Genomic DNA, 16,639 nt, shown 5'->3' on the forward strand with positions numbered 1-16,639 from the left:
ACAGTCAACACAAGTTTCCGCTCATATAACTATTTACTTAAATATTATTCCATCATGTTTCATCCCTCTTAACTTAGTGAATTTCATGGCGGGCCTACTATATGTTCTTTTCCATGCCGTAGTTACTGTCTGCTCTACACAAAGTCTTCCTCTTACACCAGGGGTGTCCAAACTTTTTGGGCCGAGGGCCAGATGCAAAAAGACAAACGTTGTCGCGGGCCAAATTTTATATATATATATATATATATATATATATATATATATATATATATATATATATATATATATATATATATATATATATATATAAATACATATATTTAAATACATATATATAAATACAGTTGAAGTCAGAATTGTTAGCCCCCCTAAATTATTAGCCCCCGTTTATTTTTTCCCCAATTTCTGTTTAACGGAGAGAAGATTTTTTTCCACACATTTCTAAACATATTAGTTTTAGTAACTCATTTCTAATAACTGATTTATTTTATCTTTGCCATGATGACAGTAAATAATATTTGACTAGATATTTTTAAGACACTTCAATACAGCTTAAAGTGACATTTAAAGGCTTAACTAGGTTAATCAAGTTAACTAGTTAAGTTGAGGTAATTAGGCAAGTTATTTTATAACAATGGTTTGTTCTGAAGACTTAAAGGGCTAATAATTTTGACCTTAAAATGATTCATAAAAAAATTTAAACCGCTTTTTATCCAAGCCGAAATAAAACAAAAGTCTTTCTCCAAAAGAAAAAATATTATCAGACATACGGTAAAAATGTCCTTGCTCTGTTAATTATCATTTGGGAAATATTTAAAAAAGAAGAAATAAGTCAAAGAGGGGCTAATAATTCAGACTTCAACTGTGTGTAGATAGATAGATAGATAGATAGATAGACAGACAGACAGACAGACAGACAGACAGACAGATAGACACACTCTCAGAAAAAAAGGTACAGTGAAGGTACAATTTTGTTCCTAGAGGGTACAAAATATATAATTGTACCTTTAAAGGTCCCATATTGGTCCTTAGGGTACAATTTTGTACTCAAATGGGCTATAAAGGTACAAATGTCCAGATTTAGGTTTGAAAGGTACATTTTTGTACCTTTTATAGCACATTTGGATACAAAATTGTACCGTAAAGGACCAATTTGGAACCTTTAAAGGTACAATTATATATTTTGTTTCCCTATAGGAACAAAATTGCACCCTCAGCTCATGATAAGATCAAGACACTATATAACACTAATTTAAATGCATTAATACTAAACATTAATACTAAAATACATAATTTATAAATATAATAAATAAATAAATTGATTGAATTAAATATTTTAATAATTAAATTTTTTTCATGTATTTAAATTAAAAAAATTCTCAAAATCGTTAATAATTTAATTAATAATTGAATGTAATTTTAATCATTAAAAACGTAAATACTGGTCTTTGCTTACTGTTAAAGACCCTACAGTATATGGGATGTAGAATAAGAACCATGCAGAGTGACAGCATCTTCATACAGGTGGTGATGTTGCTGTCTCTTTAAGAATTTGGCTTGTTGAGAAGTTATAGTAGTGTTTGTTACTGAGGCGGTCGGTAGAGTATGCTGGCTGTTTACACAGAACTTCACATGCTTTTCAAAGAAAAGTCTATTTTGGAGTCCACACTTATCAGGTAAGAATGTATTAAAGATATATTTTCAGTCTCATTTTTACATGTGAAGCCGTGTTCTGTTGATTTTGTCTGACTCTCGGGTCTCGGCTTTCCCCCGCTTTAAGTGCTCCAGACTGGCTGGTGTACGTTGGCCTGCAGGATGGAGTTTGCTAAGATGTCTGCAGCTTATTAAAGAAGTTAATACAATATGATATCGAAGTCACCGAGGGACATAACGTTATAGAAGGTGAGTATTATATGCTGTTAGTTTTCTCGGTGTAAAAGCTCCCTTTATCGCCTACGTTACGTATTCGCGCCTTATATCTTACGTAACTGCTTTATTAATAAGTGTTGCCACGGCGGAATATAATCGCAACCCAGATAGCAAAATACACTCGGTCCAGTTGCGGCTAGATTCTCGCCTGCCCGAGTCCGTCTGCTGTATCGTTACTCGGGCCAGATGCGGCGGCAGAAGCGAGCCGACGCTGCCGTAACCGTGCATCGGAATCGGGCCGTGAGTAATGTGCGGTGTGGCCCGGAGCTGGCGCGACTAAAGTCTTCATATACCTTGATATAAAACGTTTTGTTATTAATACTGGAATTTGTAATTATCGATAATGTTTTATATTTTGAGGCCATTTTCTAGCCACGGTTGACCGAGGAAATGTAATTTTAGAAGGTTATATACACCGCCATTTTGTGAAGAAAAATCACAATTTTGTCACCGGCAAAGCAACTGATTATGTAAACGTGGCTAGTTACAAACGTGGCGTGTGTATGCTTGTACATATCTTTGTTTCAGTGTCTAAGTTATATTAATGTTGAGGAGTGTCCACAAACTCTCATGTCCAGAATTGTTGGTGCGTTACTATCGTTTAACGTTATACTTATGTTAATGTAGAATTATTTTTAACATACCACGTTGTATAAATCGACGTTTTAAGTTATACTTTGTTCTTTAATGTAATAATTTGTCTTATTTGTTCTGAAACTGGTAACTTACCTTGAGCTATTTTACCTATTTTATTAATATCTCAAAATAAATAAATAGTTATTGCTTTATCTTATTGCTTTCCAGAAGTTTATGAAGTTTCCAATTGTATTTCAGGACAAGATTGAACAACATAATGCAGCCTAACAGCATCAGACCAATGAAGGCATGTCATATGAAAGCATGGCTCAGTTACAAGATGTAAGTATGTCTCATTATCTATACCATGGTTTTAATGGCTTACATACTGTTTTAAATTTGTAGGTTTTTAGTTACAAACAACAATAAATGTACACCCACGTGTTTAAAATTATTTTCTAGGTATTCATCGAAAGATGAGAGATCAACTGAAGAATGCTATGGATCTGACTCTTAAGGTACTCTTTCTAAACTTTCTCCACTTCATTAATATTATTAAATTCTAGCTTTAGATGGATTCCTTCATATTTGTTTGTATGCCACATCTTATGTTCCAGGAATTGATTTTACAGCAGCACTTCTCATGTTGCCAGCCTTGTTAAGCGAGACACTTCAACATTTCGTTGTGCTCAGGTGTGTATGTTGTTTTCTGTTTAGTATATGCTGTGATAAATGCATTTTATAATGCTTGATATTCTTTATATTAGGATGACGCAGTGGGTAGTGCTGTCACCTTACAGCAAGAAGGTCGCTGGTTCGAGCCTCGGCTGGGTCAGTTGGCATTTGTGTGAGGAGTTTGCATATTCTTCCAGTGTTCGTGAGGGTTTCCTCCAAGTGCTCCGGTTTCCCCACAAGTCCAAAGACATGCGCTATAGCTGAATTTGGTAAGCTTATTTGTCTGAGTGTGTCTGGATGTTTCATAATACTGGGTTGCAGCTGGAAGGGCATCTGCTGCATAAAACATGCTGGATAAGTTGGTGGTTCATTCCACTGTGGCGACCCCAGATTAATAAAGGGACTAAGCCAAAAAGAAATTGAATGAATGAATGAAATTTATATTAGTCTTTTAATCTGTGATACTTTTTTTTTTTTTAAATCAGTGAATATTAATTATTTTACTTTCTAATGTTGATTTTCTCTTCATCAGTGATAGAGTGACTGATATTAATGTAATTATTGCTTTGTCATTTACAGTGAATCATCTTCACCACATCCAACAGTTCAAGTACAGGAGGAGGCCACCGACTGGACAACTGTGTTAACAAGACGAGTCACGGCAGTCTTGAGAGTTGATTGAGAGGGATTGCGATTGGCCGGGCTAATGATGTGGACGAATATACATTTTTGACATATCCATCTTATTAGAAGAACACCTTGATGTTTCTGCAGTGGAATGTTTTGAATGAACGGTGGACGGTGACAAGCCTCAATCTACTCCAGTTACCAGAGTGATCAACCTTGTTTTTTGTTTCTCTACATGCTCGTGGGATAATCACAATCATCAAGTTAATCCAGCACACTGCTCTCATTCATGCATAAAGCAAATTTTTAAATAACTTGTGGTCCTAATGACTATCAAAGAACATTTTCCAGTTATGAGTGCTTTACATGTCATGTTTATCAAAAGCATAAACACATATGGTGTTACAACAAATTACAACTCCACTTGAGGATGATGAGGAGTAATCTACTGATGTTGAGGAAGAGGCTACTGATGTATTTGGTTTTCTGCACTGTTGAAGCAATTTATAGAGAAACATTGCCTTCATTCTGAAAAACAGAGAAAATTTTGATGACAAATTATTTATTATGACCGAGTATTCTGACTCAAGACAAATACTTTGGACTTTATAAAGTGCAGTACTTGATGTAGCCTGTGTAATGTGTTTATAAATCTTAAACAGTATTCTTGTGGTCTTTGTATTGAGTGTAGATTATTTAGTTTTTATTTGTTATCTAAATTGTTCTTTTTACTGTTTTACATGTCTGCTTTATACTTGCTGTGTAATTTTATTTCTTGACACATTCAGTTGTGAGTTGTAATGAAATATTTCTACATTAATAAATAAAAATGGACATCTGCGAACCGAAATGTTTTATTTATTTATTTGTGCATGCAGTCACCAATGGATCAAAATGCCTGGGTCAGTACCCTGAAAATGCTATATAATATAAAAAGGTACATTTTTGTACCTTCGGTGGGGGTACAAAATTGTCCCTTAAAGGGTACAAATGTAGAAGGTACAATTTTGTACCTTTAAATAGAGGTACAAATTTGTACCCTTAAGGGTACCACCCCAGTGACGGGCCATTTGTACCCTAAAAGGTACAATTTTGTACCTTTTTTTCTGAGAGTGCAGATAGATAGATAGATAGATAGATAGATAGATAGATAGATAGATCATAACAAGAACTGCTGCTTAATTGAATGCATGTAATAGCGACACCCGGTGGTTATTTATTGAATTACGTTCATTTTTGTATAGCGGGCCAGATTCTATTGATATTTATAAAAAGCCTCGCGGGCCGCCACAAAACTGATTGCTGGCTGCAGATGGCCCGCGGGCCGTAGTTTGGACACGCCTGTCTTACACAAAGTCTTCCTCTCTACACAAAGTCTTCCTCTTTCAACACTTTTAGTCTGACAACAATACTTATGCTCAACACTTAATACATATATACATTTGAAATCATCGAATTATTCAAATGCTTTAAAATTTTAACTACATAAATCCTACATATCACATGACATCAATCAATTTAGTTGTAGCCAAGAGCAGAAATTCGAATAAAAACAGGTTTTCTGCTTACCTTATGTTTTGGCATGCCTTGATGTCAATGCAACACGACAGATCAATGTTCTCTCCCCCTCCACGTCGGAGGTCACCAATTGTTGGGATTTTTTGATGGCATTAGCCATTTCCCTGCGTGTTCAATGAGAGTCAGGAGAGGTTTTCTTCAATGCAGAAGTATTGGCCATTTAATGAATACAATTGAATAATTCAATAGATACAGAGCTCCGGGTTGGAGGTGTCCCTCACGTATGTTCAGGCCATCTTCAACAACAACTCCTTTCTTCCAACCACTTTTATACACATGTGTAAACAACTGGTGTTCTAGGAATTGGCTGGGTGTGGTCCTTTTACGTTCTGTATTATCTGGCCTTGGCACCACAGACCCTGGCCCCTCTTGACGTACATACATGAACATGACACAGCTATATAACATACATGGGCATAACACAGCTACATGGGACTCATTCGGGGGGAAGGGGGGCAGACAGACGTGGGTGGGTGAACCAAGAGCTGCTGGTGACCCACAGAGGAAATTAAACTTAGGTCACTAACAGCCAAGAGCTGTTGGTGACCCAGAGAGGAAATAAAACCTAGGCCACCATTAGCTCTTGGTTCACCCAGCCAGCCACGTCTGTCTGCCCCTCTCCCCCGCGAATGGGACTCATTCGGGCAGGAAGGGGGGGCAGACAGACGTGGGTGGGTGAACCAAGAGCTGTTGGTGACCCAGAGAGGAAATTAAACCAAGGCCACCAGCAGCTCTTGGTTCACCCAGCCAGCCACGTCTGTCTGCCCCTCTCCCCCGCGAATGGGATTCATTCAGACGGGAAGGGGGGGCAGACAGACATGGGTGGGTGAACAAAGAGCTGTTGGTGCCCCGGAGGAACGAACAGGAGGACTCGTTGGAACGGCGGAAGGCTGGCTTACCTAGCAGGGCGGGGATTTTCCTCCCAGCGGTCTGGTGACAGCGCAATAGGCTGGCCTTGGGGATCAGTCTGCTCTCCTTCGCCTGCTTGGTTCGAACTTCGTGCACGACGACACGCCGGCGTATGCCGCGAATGAGAGCTCTGATGTCCCTTCGAATCAGTACCAGGGCCGTGCTGGAGAGGCGACAGGAGGCCGGCAGGGTTTCCGATAGGTAGTTGAGGAACTGGGCCACGTTCTTCAAATAGTGCTGCCTCGTGGGCTCGGCCATCCGCGTCTGGCCTAGCAGAACTCAGCGCGGGGACGTGGTCCGGGAATGGAAAGGCATGGGGGTCCAAAGCCTCCGGAGGCTCGGGGGGCGTCGGACCTCCGGCTGCTCCTCGCCCGGGAGCCGGCAGTGCTGGAGGCGACCTGGTCCTCCTCGCTCTCTTCCTCCTCCTCCTTCCCCCTTCTCCCCTCCTTAACTCCCGGTAGAGGCGTGTGAACTGAACCAGGGTAGACCGCATCTTGTTCACCTGCTTCCCCAGATCCGTGAGCTGAGCCTGTATGCACTCCATAACGCGCCTGCAGCCGCGGCCGGCCTCCGGGCCCTCCAAGTCCCGCTCCTCCTCGGAGGACGAGGCTAGCCGAGACACGACAGGGATTGCCGGCTGGGTGGACTGCAGCCACTGCAACTCTTGAGCCACTTTCCGACGCTTCGCCCTCCCCATAGCCTCTTTCCGGCCCGAGGGTGAGAGCTCTGTGTGCTGCCTCAAGTGCCTATCTAGGCGGGATAGCGTCCTGCCACAGCCCGGCACCGAGCACGGCTTCTTCCGCGTGTCCACGCGGCCGGCAGCCAGCGCGAGCAGTAGTTTTTTTTCGTCCGAGTTGGTCACCTTGTGAACGGCTGTCAGGTGAGGAGACAGCCTGCTGTAGACGTTCAAGCAGAGGGCACATTCAGCCATGACCGCGCTAAAGCCAAGCGGGAGCTTTTTTTTTTGCTTTTACGACCTGCTACAACCACATCGATACGCACCAACCATCGAACGGGGGTCCAGACAGCCTGTAACCCCGGCACCACTGACCCTGGCACGTTTCACCTCGCCGGAGACCACTAGCTCCTCCAACCAACCACCCTCACTTCCCCCGGGAGCAGGGGAGCAGGGTAGGTGGGGGTCGGCCGTGAGCCAGCGAGGATAAACCCGGGGGGGGTGGGCGGCATTGCGGACGGACGGACGGGGTGCAAACTCACACACTTGGGCGGGGGGAGAATTGAAGCCTACACCAGCTCGTTCCCTACGCTGCCCCTGGGGACTCGATTCACCACGCCGTGGGGCGGGGGCACGGGCCGAGTATCGGCGTGGGGGAAACGGAGTCCAGGGGGGCGGGCCAGCGGACTGAGCGGCAGACAAGCTCTGGGTCATAGCCAGACGGTCCATCTGGGTCCTCACCCATGGATCGAGGCGGGAAAGGGGGGGGCGCTGTGTGCGGAGGGACACCCCCACGCCTCCCTGATAGAACGAGTGTTGGTGTCGGGTAAATACCTCCAGGTGGCCTCCCGTCGAGTATGGCTTGGTGGGCTCGGGCCTGGGTCTAATCAACGCCCCCGGTGAGCGCCAGGCCGAATGTTCTCCTGTTGGACCTTACCGCTCCAGATGCGTAAACGGTGCCGCTGGTGAACCACTGATGGAGGTGCCGCTGGTGAACCACTGATGGAGCCACTGACCTCCAGGGCCTTGTGTCATGCGCGCACTGCCCGAGGACTCCCCACTCTCCGGGGGCAAGCCAAGCTCCACTCCTGGCCTGGAGCCACTGACCTCCAGGGCCTTGTGCCATGCGCGCACTGCCCGAGGACCCCCCACTCTCCGGGGGCAAGCGCTGGTTCCAAAGGACCCTCTAGATTGGCACCTGATCACCAGCAGTGCCCGGGCACCCCACTATTAAGCCCGGGGACACTAACTTCTCCAAAACGCACGGACAAGACAGACGTACTGCTGGTGACCCAACTGGCCAAGACGTACCGCTGGTGGCCCAATAGGTCTTTGGGTTTCTGAATGGGGCACCACCGACCTTTGGCACGTGGATGGGGCACCAGCGGCACGTAGTTCTAGCCTCAAGGGGCAATGAAATCCCGTGTTTACTGCGGGAAGACGAACGCTCTAGCGCGGTTTGGCAGCTCTGCTGCGTCCCCCTGACTCCCATGGGGCGCGAGCGCGCTGGCCTGCGGGGAGACGAACGCTCTAGCGCGGGTTGGCAGCTCCGCTGCGACCCCCTGACTCCCATGGGGCGCGAGCGCGCTGGCCTGCGGGGAGACGAACGCTCTAGCGCGGGTTGGCAGCTCCGCTGTGTCCCCCTGACTCCCATGGGGCACGAGCGCGCTGGCCAGCGGGGAGATGAACGCTCTTGCGCGGGTTGGCAGCTCAGCTGCGTTCCCCTGACTCCCACGGGGTTCAGCTCAACGCCCTTGCCCATGTTCGCTTGTGCCTTCCGGGGCAGCAGGCCTGCTCTTAGACCCCTGGTTCCTTCAACCGCTAAATCAAAAATTGCACTAAGTGCTCTTTTTCTCGCCGTTACCGAAACCTCGACGGCAAGTCAGTAAAACCCAGGGTCGGGCTAGCACCTCCAGGCCCAGGACAGTGGTCTCTACCCGGGAAATTCACGCTCTAGCGCGGGTTGCCAGCTCCGCTGCGTCCCCCTGCCTCCCATGGGGTTCAGCGCACTATCCTTGCCCGTGTTCGAACGCGTGTCTTGGGGCTGCTTGGATTGCCTTTGAGGCCTGGGTCTTTGGCTGGACCAGGGCAGTAGCAAGCACCTGGCTTGCCCGTGTTTGAACGCATGTCTTGGGGCTGCTTTGATTGCCTTTGAGGCCTGGGTCTTTGGCTGGACCAGGGCAGTAGCAAGCACCTGGCTCGCCCGGGTTCGAATGCATGTCTTGAGGCTGCTTTGATTGCCTTTGAGACCTGGGTCTTTGGCTGGACCAGGGCAGTAGCAAGCACCTGGCTTGCCTGGGTTCGAACGCATCTCCTGGGGCAACAGGCCCCCCTCTAGAGCCCTGGTTCGTTCAACCGCTAAATCAAAATTTCCACTAAGTGCTCTATTTTACATTTTACGCCGTTACAGAAACCGCGACGGCAGGTCAGCGAAACCCAGGGTCACACTAGCACCTCCAGGCGCGGGACACGCCGGGGAGAGTGGTCTCTATCCGGGCATGGCTTGGTGGGCTCTGCCCTGGGTCTAATCAACACCCCCAGTGAGGTCATCCATTGCGTTTCCCAGCGGTCGTTCCAAAGACCCCCCCCCGCTGGAGACCCACCATCCCCCAAATGAGTGTTAGTTGTTCCAAACAACTAAAAAAACTGCATTTTCAAAATCTAATTTTTTACTTTCTCCATGCAGTACCTTTCAAGCCCTATCAGGTTGGATGGGAAGTGACGGTGTACAGCCATTTTCATATCTCTCCAGAGTTGTTCAATTGTATTTGGGTTTGGGCTCTGGCTGGGCTATTCATGAACATTCACCAAGTTATTGTGAGACCACTCCATTGATATTTTGGTGGTGTGTTTTAGGTCATTGTCCTGCTGGAAGATGAACCGATGCAAAAATCTCTAAATCCATCAGATCTCCTTTCTTGTAAATGAGCATTTTCTAGAAGGCTCCTCTGATTAGGTTCAGAAGTTTAATTTTTTTATGTAATGAAAAGGTTATTAGCTAGTAAATTAAATGGCTTTTTAAAAAATGTCGCTTTAGACAATCTTTTGTTTTTTAACAAGGTAGATTTTCTTTTGCGTCAAAACCAGTTAAATCCATGTCTGCTTTTTTTTGCTAAACCCTCTAAATCCATCTATTGGAACAAGACAGTTTAATTTGTTAAAAATGAAGATGCCATTAGAAATTATTTTTCCAAACATAAAACACATTACACTCACTACGCCGGGATCTGGCAGAAATATTTCGCTCCGAACTACGGTCCGTGCTTGGCGATGATTTATCGACCATCAAAAGTGAACTTCAAGCCGTGAAGGCGGAATTCTCTAACACGATGGTATCGATGCAAACTGAAATGTCGACACTGAGAAGTACGGTGAAGGATATGGAACAGTCTCTTTCCACATGTTCGGATGATATCACGGTGCTACATGAAAAAGTTGAGTCTCTTTCGGCTACTGTGGTAAAATTAGAAGAAAAGTGTGAAGATTTGGAAGCCAGATCTCGCCGGAATAACGTAAGGATTATTGGTGTTCCGGAAGACCAACTTTCTACTGCTGTGGAGGTCTCCAAGCTGATTAAAGACGCACTCAACATGGATAAGGACATCCTAATTGACAGATCTCATCGCACATTGCAGCCAAAACCCAGACCTGGGCAGCGACCACGAGCTATTGTGGCAAGGCTGCATTATTATTCGGACTGTGTTGAAGTATTGAACTGCGCACGTGAGATGAAACAGGTCTGTGTTGGTGACATGAGAATGTCTATCTTTCCAGATCTCACTGCCAAAACAGCACATGCCCGATCAGCCTTTAATGGTGTCCGCCAGCAACTTCGCTCTATTCCTGGAGTAAAATTTGGATTTCTTCATCCAGCAAGATTACGCGTTACTTATAACGGAGTGGAGAAACAGTTTAGTTCGCCGGAATTGGCTGGAGAATATGTCAATGCCATCAAGCCTCCACTGAGCAGATGAACTGCCTTGAGTGACTAGGTTTGACTTTGCCATCGGAGTGATCTAACATTAATGCTTTAATTTCAGCGATAGCCTTACTAGGTACCGGACTGGATAACTTGAAAAGAGGTTTGGTTTGCATAATTTCTGATACTGTTATAGTGTTTAACATATGTGCAAATTCTAAATTTATTGAATTAAGAAGTAAAACCAGGGTAATTTTCAATGTTTTCTTTTATTATTATTATTATTAAAATATATATTTATATATACATTGATGTTATACAATATGTGCGATAGTAATGGCCGAAGCAGGACTTATGTTGCAATAACCGAATTTATGTGCATTTTCATTATCAATAATTTGAAGTGTTATATTCTGCAGGTCATAAGACTGTGTTTGATACTTCCCAATCGTGAGCTGTAACTGTACAATTTGGCTCCTGTTGGAGTCTGCGCTCATGTCCGCATCATTTGGGGATGTGGTAATTGGATGTGCTATGGGGGGGTGTTCTTGTTGGTGTGTAGTTTCTGTTCTTTTTTTTCTTTCTTTTTTCCTCAGGAGGTGCATCTATTTACACGCTTTCTCAAATTTCAGTGTAAAGTAGGGTAGATGGCAGATTTTAGATTTATTTTAGATTTATTTCTTGGAATGTCAAAGGGATGGGTAGCCCTATTAAAAGGTCAAAAATATTTTCACATTTGAAAAGACTAAATTCCGATATTGTTTTCCTACAGGAGACTCACTTGAGAAGTCAAGATCATCCAAAGCTTAAATGTCCCTGGGTTGGTGAAATGTTCCATTCTAATTTCAATTCAAAAGCTAGAGGTGTTGCGATATTAATTAATAAAAGGGTTCAGTTTTCTGCTGTTAAAAAAATTGAAGACAAAAATGGAAGATATTTGATTGTGGTGGGCACAATATGTCAAACCCCTGTGCTGCTTGTTAATGTATATGCATCAAATTTTCATGATCCAAACTTTGTTAATAAGTTATTTGAAATCCTTCCCTCATTAAATACTCATTTGCTTATCTTTGCTGGTGATCTCAATTTTGTGATTGACCCAGTTTTGGACCGATCCAGCTCTCGAACAGTTACCCCTTCATCTATTTCCAAATTAATAATAGAGTTTATGAATAGAAAAAGTTATGTTGACCCTTGGAGATTTTACAACCCTCAAAATAAGGTATTTTCTTTTTTTTCAGAAGTCCATCAAACATATTCCCGTATCGATTATTTTTTATAGACAGCTCCTTAATTCCTAAAGTAAAATCTGTTCAGTACCACCCCATTGTTATTTCTGATCATGCCCCACTTACTGTTGATTTGCAGTTGTCTGCAACTCCACGATACTCATCCCCATGGAGATTAAATTCTCTCCTTTTGTCGAATGAAAATTTTATTGATTTTATTTCAACTTCTATTGATGATTTTATGGATATTAATCAAGATGGCGTGGTCTCTTACTCGTGTAAGAATCAGCTCTTTGGTTTAAATCATGTTTAAACTTTGGGGATTCGAATCAAAGATTCGAACATGATTCACATAGAATTGTTTAAAGCTTACACTTAACTTAAGTATTTGTCCAGCAAATAGAACGTTTAGTGTAAAGCAATTCTGCATTATATTATTACGTGGCCAACAATAACAATATAAAAACAGTATCTAATTATTTAATGAGCAAGGTAGCAGTATCTGAAGCTGAGGCATTAACTTATAAAGCACACAACACACCAACACGGATCTTAAAACGAAACAAAAGTTTATTGCTACTCTATAACACAAAGTACTAATCTACGTAAAACAAACAAATGCACATACATACACACACGCACAAGCAGTTTGAGGAGAGTTTTGGCTGAGTGGATTTAACTTCTAGCCTTTGCTAAGTTCTTAGCATTGCAACCTGAGAGAAACTATAAAAGCAGAGAATTTTGCTATTCTTTACTACTTAAACATAATTCACACCAGATTCAGTAATGGGTAGAAACCTTGTTTGTGCTACTTGTGTTCTGATGTAATTTTGGTTTCCTCGACTGGTCCAAAGGGAAATCCCGGCGAAGCTGATTGGTCAGCGTAGCAACTTCAGTGACGTGATGGAATTCCCTTGTCGGTGAAGAGGGGTTTCCTTAGTCGATTGCTAGGGATAGGGATGTTGGACAAGGCGGCGTTCGAAGTCCTTCCTGGGTTCCTGTAGTTATGATGAGTTTCAGAGTTTGGATGTGTTGACCCGATGGCTTGTTGTTGAAGCGGTTGCACAAGCAGATCGGGGGTCGAGCCGGCAGCAAGTGAAGGTCGCGGTGTTGGACTTTAAAGGGTCCAGTGCATGTTCAAAAATGGGTTCGGAGTCAGCCAGTCAAAAATTATAAGTTTTATTTGCTCAAGCAGGAAAGAAACCAAAAGCAATACACTGCGCAGGAGAGGTTCAACTCTGAACTTTCTTTCAGAGACACATCCTTTTTATACCACAGTTGTTTGTCTTCCGTGCATCTTCACTTGGTTTAACCTTTTAAGGCAAATGTCTCCTTATAGCACACACACGGCTCATACATCCTGTCCTTTTTCAGAACTCTTTGCCCTTTCTATGCACCCTTGTGACACTTCTGTATTTTGTGCATGCAATTTGCAGCACTTAGCAGTTTGCAACACTTCTGGCAGTTTCACAATAATTAACACTTTATACAGATGTTACTACTTCAATGTGTTCCTTGTGCCGCCATTCATACCGCGGCGACGGCGGTACTTGATGCGCCAGCAGCATTTGACCGCTGGGTGGCACTTTAACCACAGATATTCAGCTTTGCCTTTTCCCAATGCTAAACAGACTGTTCTTTAGGCGTAGCTTACTGTATGTGATGTGTTGTGTTCAATTAAAATATAATTTTAATTTAGTTTTTCTGGTAATAGACATGCTCTTACACTATACTATGCTGTAGAAAAGATACGTGGTGAGAAGTCAAAAAGCAAATATAAGAATTAAGTTATTAGCCTTCAGTGCCCGATTAAATTGCGTTGGGGTGAAAATAATGTTTTGATTTCTTTGACTATCATGGCAATGTTATTATCTCAAATCTTAAATGTGCGCATATAAAAAACAGCAAAATAATATAGATTATCCTGCCGGTAGAGCACATCACCTCACAGTTGTGAACTTGCGATCACCTCAACTTACATTTAAAATTTGTTTACCTGGTTTATTGTAAACTTTTTAAGTGCAAAGAGGATTCGTTTTGGAAAATAGAATTGAAGAAATGAAAGACAACTAAAGTGAAAGCATAAACATTCAGTACAAATAAGTAGTCTTAAATAAATAAATAAATAAATAAATAAATAAATAAATAAATAAATAAATAAATAAAGCAGTCTTTTAGTCTAAATATAGAGAGATGTAGTTTGCTATTTTGATAGGACTAAGACAAGATATTTTCATTTATGTTTTTAATTTACGTTTTTATTTACATTTTCGTTGTTGATTATATTTTACTATCTTATTTTATGTTTCAATTATAGTACATAATAATAAACGAATAATGAAAATAAATGAAAATAGGACATAAATTAAGTCTGGCAGGTTTATTTTTAATAATTTAGTTTCAATTCCGTTTTTTTGTTTCAAAACGTCAATGTTCTGCTTTAAAGTAAAACTGTTTTGTTTTGTTTTTTTACTAAATGGCTCAGTAAGTTTTGTATTTTAATTTCATGTTCAGTCATCTTGCATATGCGTGTGAAATATAATGCCGCATAACCGCGGAAAAAGAAAAGGCTGTCAGTTAAAGCTAATCAAAATTAGCTATATTAAAATACAGCATTTATGTTAATACAGGCAGAGTGTGAACAAACTCAAGGCTAAGATATGCGCTTGTTTTTTAATGCATTTAAAAATAAATGCTATATAAATAAATGTTTTTTTTTTACTTTTTTTGTATGGTAAAGGACAATGCACATTATGTTATTTACATTTACATTTACATTTAGTCATTTAGCAGACGCTTTTATCCAAAGCGACTTACAAATGAGGACAAGGAAGCAATTTACACAACTAAGAGCAACAATGAATAAGTACTAAAGGCAAGTTTCAGGTCTGTAAAGTCTAAGAAGGGAAGTATTAGTAGTTTTTTTTTTTTTTTTTTTGTACAGTTAGTGTGATATTCAAAGAGGCAATTGCAGATTAGGAAGTGAAGTGGAGACTAAATAGTTGAGTTTTTAGTCGTTTCTTGAAAATAGCGAGTGACTCTGCTGTTCTGATGCAGTTAGGGAGTTCATTTCACCAACTGGGCAGATTGAGCGTGAGCGTTCGCGAAAGTGATTTTTTCCCTCTTTGGGATGGAACCACGAGGCGACGTTCATTCACAGAACGCAAGTTTCTGGAGGGCACATAGATCTGCAGAAGTGAGTGCAGATAAGAAGGTGCTAGGCCAGAAGTCACTTTGTAGGCAAACATCAGAGTTTTGAATTTGATGCGAGCAGCAACTGGCAGCCAGTGCAAACGGACTAGCAGCGGAGTGACATGTGCTCGTTTAGGTTCATTGAAGACAACTCGTGCTGCTGCATTCTGGAGCAGCTGAAGAGGTTTGATAGAGTTAGCTGGAAGCCCAGCTAGTAGAGAGTTGCAGTAATCCAGTTTGGAGAGAACAAGAGCTTGAACAAGGAGTTGAGCTGCATGTTCAGATAAGAAGGGTCGGATCTTTCTGATGTTATAGAGTGCAAATCTGCACGATCGAGCAGTTCTAGAAATGTGGTCAGAGAAGTTTAGTTGGTCATCAATCGTTACTCCAAGGCTTTTCACCATTTTGGATGCAGTAATGGTTGCCCCATCCATCTGGATTGAAAAGTTATGGTGTAGAGTCGGGTTGGCAGAAACTACAAGCATTTCCGTTTTTGCGAGGTTCAGCTGAAGATGATGATCTTTCATCCAGTGTGAAATATCCAACAGGCAGGCTGAGATACAAGCTGGAACCGAGGGATCATCAGGATGAAAAGAGAGGTATAGCTGGGTATCATCAGCATAGCAGTGGTAGGAGAATCCATGTCTCTGGATGACTGGTCCTAGAGATGATGTGTAGATGGAGAAGAGAAGTGGCCCAAGAACAGAGCCTTGAGGTACCCCAGTGTTTAGATGCTGTAGGTTGGACACCTCTCCCCTCCAAGACACCCTGAATGACCTGTCAGAGAGGTAAGATCTGAACCATTGTATAACAGTGCCCGCAACGCCCAGTGACTCAAGCGTAGATAGCAGGATCTGGTGGTTGACAGTGTCAAAAGCAGCTGACAAGTCCAGCAAAATGAGGACTGATGATTTAGAGTCTGCTTTAGCCAGTCTGAGATCCTCCACGACCGAGAGCAGGGCAGTCTCAGTTGAGTGGCCTTTCTTAAAGCCGGATTGCTTGTTGTCCATGAGATTGTTTTGAGTTAGAAAGTCCAGAACTTGATTGAACACTACTTTCTCCAGAATCTTGGCCATGAATGGAAGCAGGGATACTGGTCTGTAGTTTTCAAGTAGCGTATGGTCCAGGTTGGGTTTCTTTAGCAGTGGGGTTACCCTAGCCTGCTTAAATGTAAACTTAGGCTAAAACTTACCATTGATAAACGTGACCTACCTCAAGCAGATCGCTTAAAGTGTAATAAAAATAATGTTGCCGCAGGACATAAACGAAGTCCCGCAAGTTTATTTTTAATAATTTAGTTTCAGTACTATTAATTTTTTTTTTCTCAAA

The 16,639-nt window shown here is 42.5% G+C and overlaps 1 long non-coding RNA gene across 2 annotated transcripts; it reads left to right on the forward strand.

Annotated features, from left to right (window-relative positions):
* Window positions 1-1,471: 1,471 nt before the first annotated feature.
* Window positions 1,472-4,657, forward strand: LOC147840199 (uncharacterized). 2 transcript variants are annotated; one of them, XR_015512346.1, is made up of 7 exons: window positions 1,472-1,676; window positions 1,781-1,902; window positions 2,764-2,847; window positions 2,968-3,023; window positions 3,123-3,198; window positions 3,273-3,449; window positions 3,760-4,657. It is a non-coding gene; the product is annotated as an uncharacterized LOC147840199 (long non-coding RNA). The 2 variants fall into 2 exon arrangements; XR_015512345.1 differs by lacking the exons at window positions 1,472-1,676; window positions 1,781-1,902; window positions 2,764-2,847; window positions 2,968-3,023 and having other exon boundaries at window positions 3,110-3,198.
* The last annotated feature ends 11,982 nt before the right edge of the window (window positions 4,658-16,639 follow it).

Source organism: Danio rerio, chromosome 16 (genome assembly GCF_052040795.2).
Source record: "Danio rerio strain M-AB ecotype USA chromosome 16, GRCz13ab, whole genome shotgun sequence".
In the NCBI taxonomy this organism is placed as follows: Eukaryota; Metazoa; Chordata; class Actinopteri; order Cypriniformes; family Danionidae; genus Danio; species Danio rerio.